An 18,429-nucleotide genomic window follows, 5' to 3' on the forward strand; every position below is an offset into this window, starting at 1 on the left:
ATTATTATGTTGTATTTGTATTGGTAGGTGATAAATACTAGTGTTGCCACGAATAATGAATTGGCCGAATACCGAATACCGAATATTCGGCGACACTGCCGGCCGAAGCGCCGAATATTCGGCCGCCGAATATTCGGCACTACAACCTGTTTTTTTAGGGTTCCGTAGCCAAAATGGCAAAAACGGAACCCTTATAGTTTCGTCATGTCCGTCTGTCCGTCTGTCCGTCTGTCCGTCTGTCACAGCCGATTTACTCGGAAACTATAAGTACTACAGTGATGAAATTTGATGGGAATATGTGTTGTATGAACCGCTACAAAAATATGACACTAAATAGTAAAAAAAAGAATTGGGGGTGGGGCCCCCCATACATGTAACTGAGGGATGAAATTTTTTTTTTCGATGTACATACCCGTGTGGGGTATCAATGGAAAGGTCTTTTAAAATGATATAAAGTTTTCTAAAAAACATTTTTCTTAAAGTGAACGGTTTTTGAGATATCAGCTCTCAAAGTCGTAAAAAGTATGTCCCCCCCCCTCTATTTTTATAACTACGGGGTATAAAATTCTAAAAAAAATAGAGGTGATGCATGCTAATTAACTCTTTCAACGATTTTTGGTTTGATCAAAGTATCTCTTATAGTTTTTGAGATAGGTTGATTTAACTGTAATATTATATTTGCTGCTACGGAACCCTTTGTGCGCGAGCCCGACTCGCACTTGGCCGGTTTTTATTTGTTCCTGGATTTGCTTTGAAGAGGTCGCTACAGATTATATGAGAAATGCTTATTATTAGGAGGCAGAATGCTGTGGCAAACGAGTTGAATTTTTATTTGATAATAGTTCGCCTAGATCGGATGGCCGATCCTTACAAGTGGTGGTCAGCAAACAAAGAACAATACCCGAACCTTTTGAAATTTGCAAAAACTTATCGTTCTCCACCTGGAAGTAGCGTTTATAGTGAGAGGTTATTTTCTGAGGGTGGTTACAATGAAAAGCGCAATTGTGGGCTACCAAAAAATGCTGAAATGCTCGTTTTTATCCAGCACAACTTACTACTGATTAATTTTAAGTACTAAAATGTTGTGATTTGGAAATAAATACACAATTTTGATTAAAATAACAAGTATTTTATTACATGATTTACTATTCGGTATTCGGCCCGAATAGTACGCACTATTCGGCCGAATACCGAATACTGAAAAAACTGGCCGAATAGGCCGAATACCGAATACTTGCCGAATATTCGTGGCATCTCTAATAAATACTAGAATTGGCTTTGTCACCGTAGTGAGAGAGGATTGGCTTTAGTCGCTGATTGACCAGGGTCCGCCGGATGTACCTCTATATATAAAGATCAGAAGGGCTAGTACGGGTCGCATTTAAGACGTGACCTCTCGTCCATCACCCAAAAACATTAAAATACCTTTGACTAAACTCTATCCCGTCCAAACTATAAAACTCAACACCTCAACACAAATACGTGTCAAAAAACGAAACACAAAAACAAACGAACCAATAAATTTCTAAGATTATAATGGACGTCATAAATTCAATTCTTGGCCGCGACATAAATCTATACGCTACTGGCTGGAGAGATCAAAAGAGAAAAAAACAATAAGTCACATGTACATTTTGGTCCACCGGAAGTGCCTCTTACCGGATGCTGGATGCCAATTTTACGCGCGAATTGTGGCGGAAGCGACTAAAATATGAGTAACTGAGATATGGCTAAGTGCTGAAAACTGTATGAAAAAGTGTTTTTTAAGTGCATCTCGAAAATGCGTGGGTGACGTAATTGTGAGATTATCTTATCCGTCGATTTGGTGATAAAGTTTACTGAAAACGGGTTTCCTTGGAAGTTATGACGTTAATATTCTTATTTGAAGAAAATTTTGTGAAGAATTAGAATTTGAGCCTTCAGAATCGATATCATTTGGATATGTAGGTTGTCTTGAAAAAATCGCTTATATTTATAAGACCGCCTTTTTGTACCTATCTGTTTGTATATATAAGCTTTATTAAATCTGTTCTTGTGTGCAAATAAAGAATATTCTATTCTATCTATCTATCATTATATGTATACCTGAATAAATTGATGAACATTGAACCTACCTACCTAGCAGTGTACACTCAACGACAGAAGTGGTGGCCATTCTTACAGCCGCGGAGCGTCCGCGCCAGGAATAGATCACAATAATTCATAACGAGTGAACAAGTGCGCTGGCTATTATGCTATACTTTACAGTCAGAGTCAAGTGGATTGGCCATAATAGGGTTAGGAGTAGTAGTAGAAGGATTAATTAATCCTTCTAAGATGAATATTGGCACAAACTTTTCCATATTTTGAAGTATGGAAGATGGATGAAAATATCCTATTAGATTCGCTTCTTCCTAGAACTAGTTACAATTATTTATCGGTAATCTGTATTTAACTTTTGATACTAACAATTTTATAGCATTTATATGTAGGTGTTAATTGTAAATAAATATCGCGTATGGCCAATCCACAACACGCGCAGTGCACTCAGCGGACTTCAAACAAAGCGCTCTGGTGACGTCCCGCAATAATAAGCGGAAAAGGTGCCAGTTCATAGCCGCGTGCGCATGTCGCAGGCAAGTCGCGAATCTCGAGCAGTTTCTAAAATATCTATCATCATCATCAGCCAATAATCATCCACTGCTGGACATAGGCCTCTCCCAAGGAGCGCCACAACACTCGGTCGTCGGCCTTCCTCATCCAACCACTACCCGCCACCCGCCTAAGGTCGTCAGTCCAGCGGGCAGGAGGGCGTCCCACGCTGCGTTTGCCTGTTCGTGGTCTCCACTCGAGAACTCGTCTACCCCAACGGTTATCGGTTCTTCGGCAGATATGACCAGCCCACTGCCACTTCAGCTTGCATATTTTGACAGCTATGTCGGTAACCTTAGTCCTCTGACGGATAACCTCATTTCTGATACGATCTATCAGAGAAACCCCAAGCATAGCTCTCTCCATAGCACGCTGAGCGACTTTAAATCAGTGGACCAGTCCTACCGTCAGTGTCCACGTCTCTGCACCATACGCCATCACTGGCAGGACGCACTGGTTGAAGACTTTTGTCTTCAGGCTCTGAGGAATGGCCGAGGAGAATATGTGACGAAGTTTCCCGAAAATATCTAGGTATACCTTAATGACTATAAAAGGAAGTAAAGAAAATTAATTCTTTATTTTCATACCAAAATTACACTATGTATGTACTTACTTACTTACTCCGCTGGCTCAGCGACCCAAAGTGAGTCTTGGCCTCCGATACAAGAGATCGCCACTTCTGACGGTCCAGTGCAGTCTCCCGCCAGTCAACGACTTGTAGCTCGCGCAGGTCCGCCTCCACCGCGTCACTCCAGCGGTACCTGGGCCGGCCCACCGGTCGGCGCCCCGTCGGACGGCCCATGTAGGCTCTTTTTGCGCTACGATCTTCTCCCATTCTCTGGAGATGGCCTAGCCAGCGAAGTCTGTGGGCTTTTGTTTCTCCCACTATGTTAGCCCCCGCCATCAGATCTTCCAGTTCGGCGTTTTTCAGGACTCTCCAGCTTCCATCGGGTCTCTGTCTTGGGCCAAAGATCTTCCTTAGGACCTTTCATTCAAAGTAAATAACTGACTAAATGTTTATTGTTTACCTATTTTTGTTAATGTTTGCGAAAAGTCAAGTAACAATATTTATTATAAATTTCTTAGATAGAAGGTTCCGTACGGACGAAGAGATATTGAAACTATCACAGCCTTTTTACATTCGGAAATGGAGCACAAAAAAAAAACTTGATTGTAATTATATCATACATTAGGTACTGTATAAAAAAAAATCATAATACCTATAGGTATGATTAAATATTTTTCTTATTATAAAGTATCAATTAAGTAAATAACTATTCTAACACGATTCACTAAAACGCAAATAATAGAAAAAAAAACTAGTCACTTCACAAAGTGTCAGTAATTTACGCATTACCGTTACGGTAACAGCTGGAGCTTACAGGAGCGCACTTCCAGGTTTGCTGTCATTACGAATAATGACTGAAACGGCTGAAAATTTAACTATAGATGCTATTTGCTTTTGGTATGACCGTATATATGACCTTATACGTCTATGATATCATGTTCGTATTATTCTTGTACCTACATAGGAGTTGTACAGAATCAAGGCGATTAGTTATGATGCGCTTTCAGCTTACAATACAATTTTTGCAACACCCTGTAGTAACTAGAGGGGTTACTCTATACTCTACATGACCAAAAGACGCTGCGCGAGCCACGACTGTCTCCTTGTATCAAACGTGCCGATTGCACGACAGCTCTCGTTCGTAATTTTTTAACAGTGTAGAGTAACCCACCAGCTTTAGATTGGAGCACTCTGTATAGCCACCAGTCATTAGATAGGTGCCCGTTACAGACAGGATCTGACTGCGGACATCATTATTTTAAGCGCTAAAGTATCTGCAATAATAACTAACGCGTTCGCGGAACATGTTATTGTTCTGAGAATCAGAGAAGACAACATCTCTCTAATAGAGGTTCTTCTCTCAGTGCTTGTAATGGCATGATGTTAGGCCTTGTACTATAAACTATACTCCTGGAAGGATTCCCTTTTTGTACCCATACCCACATCATCATCAGCCTATATTAGTCCACTGCTGGACGTAGGCCTCTAATAAAGCACGCCACTGGATGCTATCTATAGCTTTCCGCATCCAATCGATACCTACCCGCCACCTTTATCTAGCCGGAAGGCGTTCTACACTAGGTACGTTTGCCTAGTCGCAGTCTGCACCCACAGTTCACCATAATACGATATGCATCCTATGTTAGGTACCTATAGATGTTACTTTTCATCTCGGAATTCCCACGGAAACCTTTTTAAGGCGAAGCGTAGCGGGTAAAGCTAGGAAGGAAAATGCTCCATCATCTCAGCAAATAGATACCTATGCTTAGGAACTATACAGGGTGTTCAATCAGAAATCAGAATTTCAAAATTCGCAAAAACAAAATCATTCTCCATAGTAAAAAAGTCACGTGACCAAACTAAGTTTCAATGGAAATTGATTTTTTTTTCACGAATTTTGAAATTCTGATTTCAGTCTCGGGCTTAGATATAACATGCTGCACGTGCTGGTTTCGGCTTAGTATACCCTTTTCGCAACACCCTGTAGATCCAACTGAAAACAAAACCAATTAACGAATCACTTCCACTCGATTCGTAGCTCCAACTGTGAACTGTCATAAAGCGTGCGCCATGTTGACATTTATTGTCCACAAAAACAACAATGGCGGCCGCAACATGTTTAATGTTTAATTTAATAAAGACGCGATGGACATCCTTGAACTAAGCCCTTTTTAGATGGCACGGTGGTGACGGTGGTGCGACACACGGGGACGCGGTTTGAAGTGTGCCTAATAAGTACCTATGGCGTTGTTTGTTATTATTATTTTTCTTCTACGTTGTAAAAAGTGTCATTTTGTACGTACGTGACTTTAATTTACTAAGGGTTTTTGGAACATGCTGTAGAATATAAAAGTTACGATGATGGCACGATGCGTATTAAAATTGCCCTTGGAAGAGCCCCTGTAGCTATACTTTTGTTAGTTAAACTTTTTTTCCCATATTATAGTATTCGAAAAAAAATATCAAAGCTCATTGGGAACATCTCAATATTAATAACGAAACATTTGAACTTCTGTACTATTTAAAACAAAACTCTTCCAACTTGACTTCAAAATGACATAAGCTCATCATTAACATCAGTAAGCGGACTACAGAAGCATAAACAGAACCGCTGCCCCGTATGTCCCCACCAGGCGGGCATCAAATCACTTTTTATCCGTTTTCTTGTCCTGATTTTAGCTCACACAATTGACTTTGTTAGCCATAAGTCAGAGATAAAACGGATGCCTGTGTCACAGCCGGCCCTCATTGTAGGCGCACTATAATTAATTATACTGGACCCAGTACAATAGAACAAACACATAGCGAAGTATACCAGGCGATTTTGTAGCGTCTACTCTTTGCAGCAAAATTCAGATTCTATTGTTTGCCCGGACAATTCAATAACAATGGCGATTGTTGAATAATGAGCTTAAAGTTCAAGGTTTAAGACTTCATTTTGATTAGTGTGAAGGTAAATTTAAATTAGAATATTAGTGCTTATACGTACCAAAGTTAGTGTTTTCAGAGGCCTATAAGCATTGTCTGGAAGATAAATGATTTTTAGAATGGACTTATGCACTTCGGTGTCGGATCTTAATTTAGTCGTTTGTCTTGTAGGATTAGCCTGGTAATTATTCTTCTAGATCTATTATTGTAATGAGAAATCACATTATGTCTAGTTTAACTTCGATCTATTAAGTTGATTCAAGTAGACCACATGGTCTTAGTTAGGTATGTTCCTGTTATCGTTTTCGCTATTGCTTTAAATTTGACAGGATCGTTCTAATTTGACAATGGGATAACTAATTAGAATCGCATAAAAGCTTTTGTTATACAAAATTAGGTTAGTAGGTTTTGTTTTACAAGGTACTTGTTTTTAAATTTGCGTTCATTTAGTATTATTAGTCTGTACACAGAGTGGAATTTTTTTGGTGACGTTTCCGTACATTAGAAAATTTGCTCACTACAGGTAGGTACCAACGCAATTATAAGACACTTACCTAACCTTAATTCTAATTCCTATCAACAACCTATGAAATAAACCAACAAACATTAAACTACGTAGGTATGTTACGTATATCTTATCCTCAAAGTAATTTAACTTGTCTTCACATTCTACTGTACCTTAACGTTTGTATTATCCTGTGTTTCATATCATCAAAGTTTTCGTGCAAACTTATCTCTTCACCTTTATTAGACCTTATTACAGAGTCGTAGAGTCTTTATTTGTTCACCGCCGGTATAGGGTAGGCCGAGGAAAGATGAACCCTTGTTAATAAAGAGGGAGCTCGAACGAAAGGGCCCAAACTTGCTTATTCTCTAATTATACGCTTACATTCACTCCGGGAGAGGTATCTTTTGGAATTTGTTCGCTCCCTTTATGGGTAGGCTAGCTTTTGCACGCGGGTTTTGCGTTATATTTTGAGGGATTCCCGGAGTATTGGGATTAATAGCAGCTAAAGTGTAGTTATACCAATGTTTTTTTTTGCTATACGGTTGTGAAATCCAGGTCACAAAACTACAGTTCTTATCTGTACAGTGGGCTGCAAAGAAACCTGACACGCAGTAGCCATGACAGTCTAAATTCCGTTCCCACTAGAAGACACTGAGTCGGACAGATTTTTTATCGTGTTTCGTAGTGGCAGAAGATTTTATATGAAGCTGCTTGCTATGCTGCTACACTTGTTCGACACCAACACACATAAAATTCACATCCGATAAAAAAATCGTCCCGACAATGTCGTCTAGCGGGAACGGGGGTAAGGGTCAGGTATCTGTGCAGGCCACTGTGCCTACCTACCTTCGTAACTACACCTACATAACACGGTTTTAAATGTGACAATCAGCTACAAAATACCACCTTGGTGCTAAGCTGTAGGTACCTAGCTTTATTACCCCCCCCCCTTTACCCCCACATGTGAGCTTAGTTCCGAATGTTATCTTCCCCCCTGCTCACTCCATTTACCCCCCACTGGGTAAACTCCGACCGAACGACTTGGCGACATTCGGGACCTACTGTAGTGGGTATCTCTGTGAGGTAGGGAGGTATGTTGTTCCTATATTGTAGAAGTTTAAGGGTGGTTTGCACCAAATCTTTCAATTAAATGTAGCGCTGTTTTGCTTAGTCAGTAGGTAAATAAATATACTGTTAAAGCAAGACAGCATTTAATTTCGCTTAAATATTTGGACCCTTTGTCAAAAATAAACCTTTTTCCATATAACCTACGAAAATAAATCAAATATTAGGTATACCTATACCTACCTATTACATAGATACTAGGTAACTCTAGGTACTTACCTACTTTATTAAAGAATAAAAAATCGATTTACCATAGAATGAGAATTTTTCTTTATTTCAAAAACTACACACCCACCTATTTTATAACGCCAACAAAAGCAGTAAGTAAATAAATACAAACGAACGCTCATTTTCTAATTTCGAATCACGTTCCGAATTCAAATCCAACAATAGAAACGTCGCGATGCTCCAATTCGGCGCGCTATTGTTACAGGCCGCTCTCTGATTGGTCGGAGGGTCACAATGGGCCACGCCCTCATCACAATGCCTATTGTCGACTGCACCTGTGTGCGTGCGACCGCCCAGTGTTTCTATTCACGATTTTTCATAGACATAGAAACGATTCTTTGTATACTTTTCCCCAAAAGTGTTTTTTAAAGAGATGTATTTAAATGTATTATTAGATTACCGTACCTAGTCTTAAAAGCCCATAATGTTTAATTACCTACGAGCACCTAAAAGATCATGAAAACATAAATTAACTGTTAATCAAATAGCGGGGGCAATTTTTCTCGAAAAGCACACCGAAAACGTATTAAAACAGACGTAAAAGTCGATTCTTCAAAAAAACCGGCCCGCTCTTAAGTGCTCAAATGGATGTATATTTTTTTCAGTAAAAGCTTCGTTTAAAAATCTAAGTGAATGCGGACATGATCTGGTGTAAGGACAGTTTTAACTGAAATCTGTTGGACAAAATATAGCCGAGGGGCGATCCCTACAAACGCACATTAGTTCAGCTAATGGTCCCATTTACGGTAACTTAGTGGCGCGATATATTCACGTTAAAACGTTGGAACGAAATGTTGAAAATGTGGTGTTTTTAAGAAATGTAACAACTCACAATGGTACGTCATTCACACCAGTGTGAGTGTTTTTTGGACCAATTAATAATTGAATCTAGTATATGTATATGAATTTTAATAAGAATGTGAACCTATGTGTATCTAATTAGGTAGGTACTTGAGAATATAACCTAAAGATATAATTATTAGAACGTAGCAATGGCTATGGCATTTTTTATCAGTTAATTACTTTTTATTGGTATAAGAGGTTCTTCTACCATCTTCTACCTGTAGAAAGCTAATACCTATATAACAGTTTATTACCATCCGATGAAACTTTAATCTTTAATATCAATGAACAGGTTCTACGATATTCCGATGACATCAACGCATAATATTAACAGTGTCGTGAGAAACTGTTACCGGGGTGCTTATTTCCATTAGGTAGGTTACCTACGACTGCTAGTGTTAAAAGTCAAAGGGTTAAACGTAGGTATTTGACAAAGGCTTTGATAAGCTCGAAAATGTATGGCACGTTCAAAACCAGAAGGTATTGCTTCCTGGGTATATGTTTATCGGAGAAAGTGATCATGAATCCTTGGAGTGGGCTAATAGAAGTACCTAGATGAATTATATTGTGCTAATTAAATTGAAATTCGTACCAATGACGTTTTAAGTAGGAAGTACGTAGGTAGGTAGGTATTCTATAATGGTTTCGGTATTATACTTTATGTACCTAATCACCAAAGTGCAAATTTTAGTAAATAAAAAATTAAATTCGGCTGAACTTGCTCATCCAAATATTTCATTAATTATTGTCTAAATAAGGCTTCATTATAACATTATTTACGCAGCGCTTTATACACATTCTAAACATTTCTAAGGGTATTGATTCATTATTTCAAAGGAAAACAGCCACTCGTGTTTGCCTTGTGAATAACTAATTGCTCAAATATACGATAAGTTTCAATAACGTTAGAATTTGTTATTAACCCCCTGTGAGGGAGGCTGAAACTAAAATTTAATAACTAGCATCAAATTACTAAAGATCAAACGACGACGCTAAAATTGGTGATGAATAAAGCTTATCATTACAATGTACTCTATACCTACATATTTATATTTTTTTGCGTGTTTTTTTATTTATGAAATACTATTATTATGTGATTGAATTATACGCCAAACAACGCAATATTGGATGTAGCCTTTAATTCTAACTTCCTTAGGTATCTCCCTACTTACCTATTATTTTCCCTTCATACCTAGGAAGTTTTATGTTTGACTGCCTGTTCTTTCAGGTAAGAGAAGAAGAGATAGGTACATGGTTTAATAATTCTTTAGCAATAGCAACATCATAAGAAGTTTACTCAAAGACACATGCAACGTCAATATTACTATGTGTGTGTGTGTTATGGCATGGCAGTGAGACTTGATCCAGTTGGAAAGCTGGAGTGGACCCTTAGTTCTTACTTAGTATGTAGGTACTTACCTGCCATTATGTAAAATGCAAAAAAAATGTGTTACATTACATATCAAGGGTTTCTAGTTGATTGCCTACAATTGGTCGTAGGTATATATGCCAAATGTGTTAATGTTATAATAACGTAGCCTCATCGAATTGAAGCTGATTTATTGAACTGTGGTGATTGATATAGGTAGGGGAATGTGGGGTAAGACCGGGACGCTAAGGAAAATAATTAATAAAAAATCAAAATTAAGGAGTTTTAATCAACTTTATTAAAATTTGCTTACTATGCCTTATAATTAACAGTCTTGCTCAACAAAATCAATGTTTAAGCTATTCTAATTAATAATAATAATGTTTTTCTAAATCTTAACTTTTTACGGTTTTACCCCATGCCTGGTCCAAAACCGGGTATACCATTATTCTATACCCGACTTTGCCCCTAACACCGGTAACAACAGAACTCATCCAGTTCTTCCAGTTCCCATCCCGTACAGCCTTCATGTGCCTATTTTTTGCACTTCAGGCATTGAACCCAAGCATCGCTTCTTTACGTATTGCCATAAATCTCTGTGCAATAAATGCACATGTCGTCACTTCGTCAGTAATTTTTTGCTTTTTTGATTTTACTTTATCGATCTTAAATCCGGAAGATTTTTCTTGTTATTCTTTGTGATGTTATTTTGTTCGATTTCCGATTTGTACGGTGATGAAGTAATAATAGCAATTTTTCAAAATAATTAAACACTTAGTCACTGATTCTTGTACAAAACCGGGTACCACCCGGTTACCCGGTATTACCCCGTACGGTTTTGCCCCAAGCACCCTGGCAAGAAAAAAAATAAAAAAACTAACCACAAACCGAAATGCAATAAAAATCTAAGCAGTGTTTATTAAACATGAAAACATGTTTAACCAAGATTAAAAACCAATACCACATACCTGGATGTTCCGACGCTTAGTAAATGAATGAATTCCATGAATTATTAGATCAAAACACCCTAAAAACTTGATTTGCAATTATTTTTTACGAGCGCACACGAGTGCCCTTCAACTTTTGTTGACAGTGTCATCAAGATGGCCGACTGCAGTGAGCAAAGCGCGCGAAAATTTGACACTCGCTAAGTGGCTATAATGACATGTCCCGGTTTTACCCACATACCCGGTTTTGGACTAATCTCCCCTAATACCTATGATATTATGTAGTTACATTATAAAATTAAGTAGGTAGGTACTAACTCGCTATCACAGATAAATATACTACGACGGCTACAAAATGGATAGAAAGCTATGATTCACATATGACTCTGTAGACATGTGAGGACGATGGTAAAATGATATCAATACTTACCTACTTCTTTAAATTCTGATGAGATACAATTCGTGACGGAGGTTACAAGGACGATATCAGGTCCTAATACGCAAGACGATGAGGCAGAATTCAAAGGGTGGAGGGTAAAGGGTAAAATGAACCCGTTATCATGAAAACGAGGGTGAATTGTGGGGTTAATGTTGAATATGTAGAGTGTACGGGATTTAGACAAGTTTGATTCGTAATTGAGTGGCACGGGGTTTATATGTTATATTATAGGTACCTACTTAACTGTTATAAGTGGATAATAGCTGCAAGTTTGATGTTTTTAAATGTGAGTAGGTTCTATTCTAATTAATTTATGACAGATTCGTTATCACTCTATAATAGCCTAGTGTTTAGCGGAAAGACTAGGCAAAATGTGGTTCCATATTATCATAGACCTAACATAGTTAGCTTTCAAATAGCAAGGAAAGCCCAAAATAGGTATTAGAGGTAGGTAGGTACTTAGGCTATTTTTTCTTTCTTTCTTCTTCTAATTCTTGACCTCGCAAGAAGAAGTAAGTTTTAAAATGATATGACTAGCATAGGTAGTATAGGCATAGCACCTAGCACCTAGCACCTAGCACCTAGCACCTAGCACCTAGCACCTAGCACCTAGCACCTAGCACCTAGCACCTAGCACCTAGCACCTAGCACCTGCTTACTAATGCCCTCACTTCACCAATTCGCTTAGTTTAATCTCTTTGCCGAGCCGATTCAGCACATCATTAAAACCCATACATCCATCAGTGTATTTTTATCCTATCCAAGCTAGCATCTCGGCTATCACACAGGTATAGCCACCGCAAAGTAATGTCACTGTGGCTGTGACACAGCGCCGCACAGTGGGGTTGATTCATTTTTATAAGGCATTTTATTGCCACTTGGTCCGTCAATGAGTAGAATTGTAAATTATGGCAATACGTAGTCAGTAGTCAGCATTGATATAAACAAAAAATTCCATAGATGAAATGTGTGTCGTTATTTTTTTAGTCAGTGATCTACAAAATTTGTCTAGTAGATATTAGTTAGATTAGTAGTATCTATCTAATTGTTTACATCCATTATGCAGCCCTGAATAACGATTCATAAAGCCCACACGCACTTACTGAAAAGCTGTAACTTATTAATTTATTTTGAACCGCAGCAACCTAGACTACTATAAGGTGATAAATAGCTATTTATTTAACCCTTTATTGCACAAATATAAGATAAAATGTACAAAAGGTGAGCTTTATGCTAAAAGCATTTATACCAGCAAACCTAGAGGAGAACAGGAAAACTAGTAAAAAAGAAAAATACAGCGCCAGGTGGTTTTTTAACGAGCCCTAGCCTCCTATAATGTCTGGCCGGCAATACTGTCGGCCCACTGTGCGCACAGTGGTTCGGTGTCGGAGCGGGGCGCGCCGCTAGCTAATTGCCGTCACTTAGCGCTCAGCTATCTATTAAAAGATCTCCGAAGCGGCCGCCCGATCGCAGTTATTGTCGCGTTTCCGCTTTGCGTTTCAGACCACGGTGTTTAGCCGTCGACCAAAAAAGAGGTGTTAGGTTAATTTAAGTAATGTTTATGTCTGTCTGTGTCATCGTAGGTCTTTAAATGATCAATCGGATTAGCTGCTATATCAATATTTTTCTACGGTGTAGGTATTGGTTATATTATGAACGAGAAGTAGGTTTATACATAAGTATAGTTGTTTATAAATGCCGTTCAAAATATTATAAAATTATATTTTTTTAAAGTTAGTATAGGTAGGTACTTATTTAACACACCTAGGTTAGGTTTTGTAAGTTAGCTGATTGTCCAACCCAATTTGCTTGCAACCAGACTTAGTTTGTTCAAATTAGGCTGATAATCTAATTGGCGTCACTTAGTGCTGGGCTATCTATTTAAAGATCGGCTAGCGTATCTGTCTAATTATAGCGGACTGGGTTTGCGCCGGTGTCCATTCGCTTTTTACTGTCATCCAGGTTTTCTTGGCTGGTAGTGAATTAAATAGCTACCTACTAGGTAGAAGGGTTTTTGACTACGACAATAGGTACGACCTACCTAAGTAAGTACCTAACTACAAAAACTTCCTACAGGGAACTTTTTGTTGTCCTTAACCTTAAGCTAATTGTCACACTCTTCCAGACATAAATTAGGTAGGTTAGGTTAGGTTAAATCATCTTAGGTTTTGATAAATCATCATTTTACAGATAGGTAAGTAGGAATAACCCAAAAGAGACTTTCTTCCATACCAGACCCCCGAAGCATCCCCATCACATACAATATCAAAGCAACGACGACTAAACAAACTTGCTAATCTAAAACAAGCCGAACACACGGCGAGCAAACAAAACCAAAAACCAATCAAGTAATTGCTTTCAAGCGGCAGCCCAAAGATATCGAGTCTCTTCCTCAGTCGATAATCTTCATTACAACAGACAAAGGGGACTACCCCTCTTTGGTAGAGGGGAGGGGGGGGTTAAGAAACCCCTCACATTCGCACAAAGAAATTTTAGGTCGGCAAAACTTGGTAATTTAATGAGCTGACGGGTCAGTTACTTTTGATTTGAATACCTCGTTGTGTGCCCAAGAAAGAGCAAAAAGGGTCAATTGACATGTCTGATAAGTAAATTGGCTTGAGTTGCTGCTGTTCTTGATTGGATGAAAGGTTTTGTGTTGGAGTAAAAGGATTTTGCCCTCAAAGCTGCTGTTTAAAGTGAAGACTTTTTTCTTCGAAATATATTCAAGTCTATTCATCCACCTTTTTAACTTAACCTACCCTAATATCTTTCTTCACAGTATACCTACATACCTACATTATATTATGATCATGGCAACAGCACTTAATTATCTCCTTAGGAACATAATAATTAACAATCTTAGTGCAAAATATTACAAAAATTCCGATACGTCTTATATAGCACCTGCACAGTGGGCCTAAATACCCCAATTATTCTTACCCAATAATAATTGCGATATAACAATAACCGCACATGTTTCCCTTAACAAAGTTTCTTCATATTAGTCCTGCCTTAATCTTTAGCTCCCGAATAAAAGTCGCAGTTCCAAGTCTGAGTACACAGAAACATAAGCAGACCAAATAGCTCCTCCACCGTGAGGGTTTTCTTGTGGCACCCGGGGGGGTGATAGATAATGCCGAGGGGGGGAAGGGGGGAAACATGTACGCTTGCGCTCGACTTGAAAATGGGTCATATTGTCCACCACCCTCCTTGAAGTATTGACGACTTACTTTTTGTAAGAAGTCATTTGTTTTTCTTGCGGTGGTTACAAAAAAATATATTGTGAGAAGGCATATAACTTATTTCATTCATATTTACCTGGTATGTAGGAGGTATATTTCAACATTGAGATGTAGTTACAAAGTATAATTTAAGAAATCACAGCGTACTCTAATATAATTTTTTAACCCAAACATATTTTTTTATATTTCATTTGACAAAAAACATGTCTTCTTTTATATAGACGACCGGTTTACAAAGATAGCTAAAAATAATCTCGGGCGCGTCATATTTCAATTCAGTGTTCGGTGGGAAAGTCCGTTGTCACGAACAACAATAGCCAATGGCACAATCGCGATCCAAGCACACAATAGAACGTTTTCCTCTGGCCACGCCTCGCCCGGCACAATAGCACAATACACGCCCTGCCACGACTACCAAAGAAAATTTTCTCTACAAATACAAAATGTAACAGCGATTGTATCGACTTTTTAAACGCCCTCATAGATTCACACACCCACCTGTACCTTTTTGCAGTGTGCGAAATATCGTTTCACAATGCCCGGCTATTCACCGAGCACTCACACTGTGCAAGCGACCGGCGCTCCACTGGGCGGGGCGTCGAGTGAGACGCCACGGTCTAGCCACAGAGAATGGGCGCGAGCGAGAGGCGACGATGCCGCTCCGCCACGCACACATCGCTCGCTAGAAAAGGATGGGTTTACCGTCTTTGTATAGATTTCGCGGAATGAAAGCTGTTATTCCGCATAGACAATTGATTGTAGCCGTTGTTCTGAATAGAAATTGCCCAAATAAACTTGCTAGTATAGAGAAAATGGAGTGATAAATCGGTTAGTTTAATCTGAATTTGAGGTTTGATTCATGTAAGTGTGGTTAGCAGGGCCGAAGGACGGCATTGTTCGCAGGGCACTGACATTGTGTCGGTGCGTCCTTGTCGCTCGCGCGGGGCGGGGGGCGGTCATTGTAGCGCGCGCGTATTGTCGGCTCGCTTCGATCTGCCCGCATTGTGTGTCGACGGAGCGCGGCCGTAAGACGTGCGTTCGAATTCCGATTTCGAATTCCCCGTTCGATCGCGGAAAGCTTTTCTCGATTCAAAACTGACAGTTCGCGTGCTCTCGCCGCTTATCTCTATTTTGTGTTGAACTCTCGTTCGTTATTGTGTTTGTGTTTTTTTATTTATTTTAAGTTTTGGACTGTGAATTTAAGAATGCCAAAGAATTGTTGTGATCGGACACTTACGTGATTGATTGATTGTTATGTTTAAATTATTTGACTGAGTTATTTTATTGTTTGGTTTTTGCGACAACTGATGCTGTATTTTTCTGATGTCTCTCAAGGCGATGCCGATGGAAACAATGATAACTTGTGTTAAGGTAAGGTTTATTAAATTAATTGTAACTTACTACTTATAGGTACTTCATTATTTATTTTATGATAATAAAAAAGTGTCTACTGGTTGAAACACGTGAAAAAATATGTAGATACTTATTTTAACTCTGAATTCAGCCCACTGTGTGAGCTTTGATGGTATATGGGCCCGATGGTACCTACGATAATTTACACTACCTATGGAAAAAGTGGATACCTACCAACTTATACTTACCTATCTAGACCTACCCTGGTAGTATCGATTAGGTAAAGTTAAGCTATTTACTATCGGCATTACGTTATTTACCTGCTTATTATTAGATAAGCACATTTAGATTTATCTCACCACCTGAAACGTTAATGTAACTTTAGGTATTATGCTTCTCATTTCCTTACGTTTTAAAATAATATGATATATTTATGTTAGGTACTTACTTAGGTAGGTATAACTTATAATTTTAACAATATAATAAATTTTAAAATATATTATATAGCACTATGTATTTAGTAGGTACCTACCTACTACCGATATCTGCAAAACGAGCCAATGGAATACTTAATAGGTAGTAGGTATACTTATTTATAGGTTGGAACTATCTTAGCATTTTGGTGTACAAATGGTGTATTATATTCTATCTATCTATCTATCTAGTAGGTAGCTAGGTAGGTAGTGTATTTTCATTACCGGCAACATATGCTTTACTACCTATCTACTTATCTGTAGGTGTAGGTAGGTACTTCCATTCATAGGGTCAGAGGGCTAATTATAAGAAGATTGAAGAACCTTTATTTGACACAGAAGTTTTTCTCAATAAGAATTCGGTGTTACATTGGTGTCACTTGAACTTTTACATTGCTCATGAGTGTGTAATGTATTATAGGTATATTATACAGATAGGACACAGGCGATGATGATGAACAGAGACTAGGTTATTACTAAGATTTTTGGGGGATAAAACGATACCTAGGTACAGGTAGTTACTTTTAAGTTAAAACTACCTACTGACTATTACTGAAAGACTGAAAAAAAGAGGAGTTACCTATAATAATGTATAAGTGTGTGTAGCTATAGCTATGCGTCTGTCTATGACAGTACCTAGCCACGAAATGGGAAAATCGACTTGAGGAGTGCAATAGATGAATTATTTTTAGTTATATATACATATAAGTAATAGTTATTATTCTGTGGTAATAGGTAGCATCAAAAGTCGTCCAGCCACTGAAATAAATAATAAGTAGGTATCTAGTAAACCTTACAGTAAAAACATAAATACGAGTATCTTCTGTTGCATAATTTTGTCTTGTGGTTTCAACATTGGTGAAAAAGACCCTATTGAATGAAGCGGTTTCAGCAATATCTGATAAGCCACTGGCAATTAGGTAATATAACTAGATAGGACCTTAAGGTATTGGTTGTCCATGATAACAGCAATTCACAGCATGTTCAGATGACTATGAAGCTGAACCGATTCGGATGCAAAATTACTGAGAACACTCTTGAAATCAGCATCCTTTATACAAATATAGAATAGACTGCTCTTTATTTTGCACCATGAATGAAAATATTCCAAATAACAACTCATAAATAAAATAGTACAAAAGGCGGCCTAATGCCTAAACCAATCAACCAGATGACCTTTGAATGGAAGAGACAATAATCCTAATCCTAACTAATATTATAAATGCGAAAGTAACTGTGTCAGTCTATCTGTCTGTTACTCTTTCACGCCAAAAGTACTGAACGGATTTGAATGAAATTTGGTATACATTATGGTCTAGACCCTGAGAAAGAACAAAGGCTACTTTTTATCCCGGAATTCCCACGGGAAAACTTTTTAAGGTGAACCGAAGCTCGCGGGAACATCTAGTAGCTTATAAATTCGATTAATTTGTCAGCAATTGGAGCAACTGCGACAAATCTGCATAATCTTACGCAATATTTTGTTAGCAATTGTTCATTTTCCTCTTTGTCCAATAACCAGATTTCAAAGCGGAGATGTGCAGACATGACCGTTATTTTGATTGTTTAGTCAGTATTCAAAAATATGAACCATTTGTATTTACGAATTCGTGTTCGTACCTACCTATATGACTGTAATCAAGGTATTCAAGGTACATCGCAGAAGAATATAATATGGAGGAAATTACGTCAACATTTTAACCTGCTTAGCTTTTAGATCCGGAGTCGTGAATAAAAAAGAGAAAAAAGAATTTGAGTTTCGTTATTATAACATC

The 18,429-nt window shown here is 38.2% G+C and overlaps 1 protein-coding gene across 2 annotated transcripts in view; it reads left to right on the forward strand.

Annotated features, from left to right (window-relative positions):
• Positions 1 to 18,429, forward strand: part of LOC105398198 (transcription factor SOX-5) — a 203,626-nt gene that overhangs the window by 104,134 nt on the left and 81,063 nt on the right. Inside the window, exon 1 of one of the 2 annotated variants that reach the window (XM_038120521.2) lies at positions 15,838 to 16,199. The exons of the other annotated variant lie outside the window; for it this stretch is intronic. The gene's annotated coding sequence lies outside the window, so the exon portion shown is untranslated. Of the gene's footprint in view, positions 1 to 15,837; positions 16,200 to 18,429 lie in introns of those variants that run through there. 2 annotated transcript variants of the gene reach the window in all.

This window comes from Plutella xylostella, chromosome 14, assembly GCF_932276165.1.
Source record: "Plutella xylostella chromosome 14, ilPluXylo3.1, whole genome shotgun sequence".
Classification (NCBI taxonomy): Eukaryota; Metazoa; Arthropoda; class Insecta; order Lepidoptera; family Plutellidae; genus Plutella; species Plutella xylostella.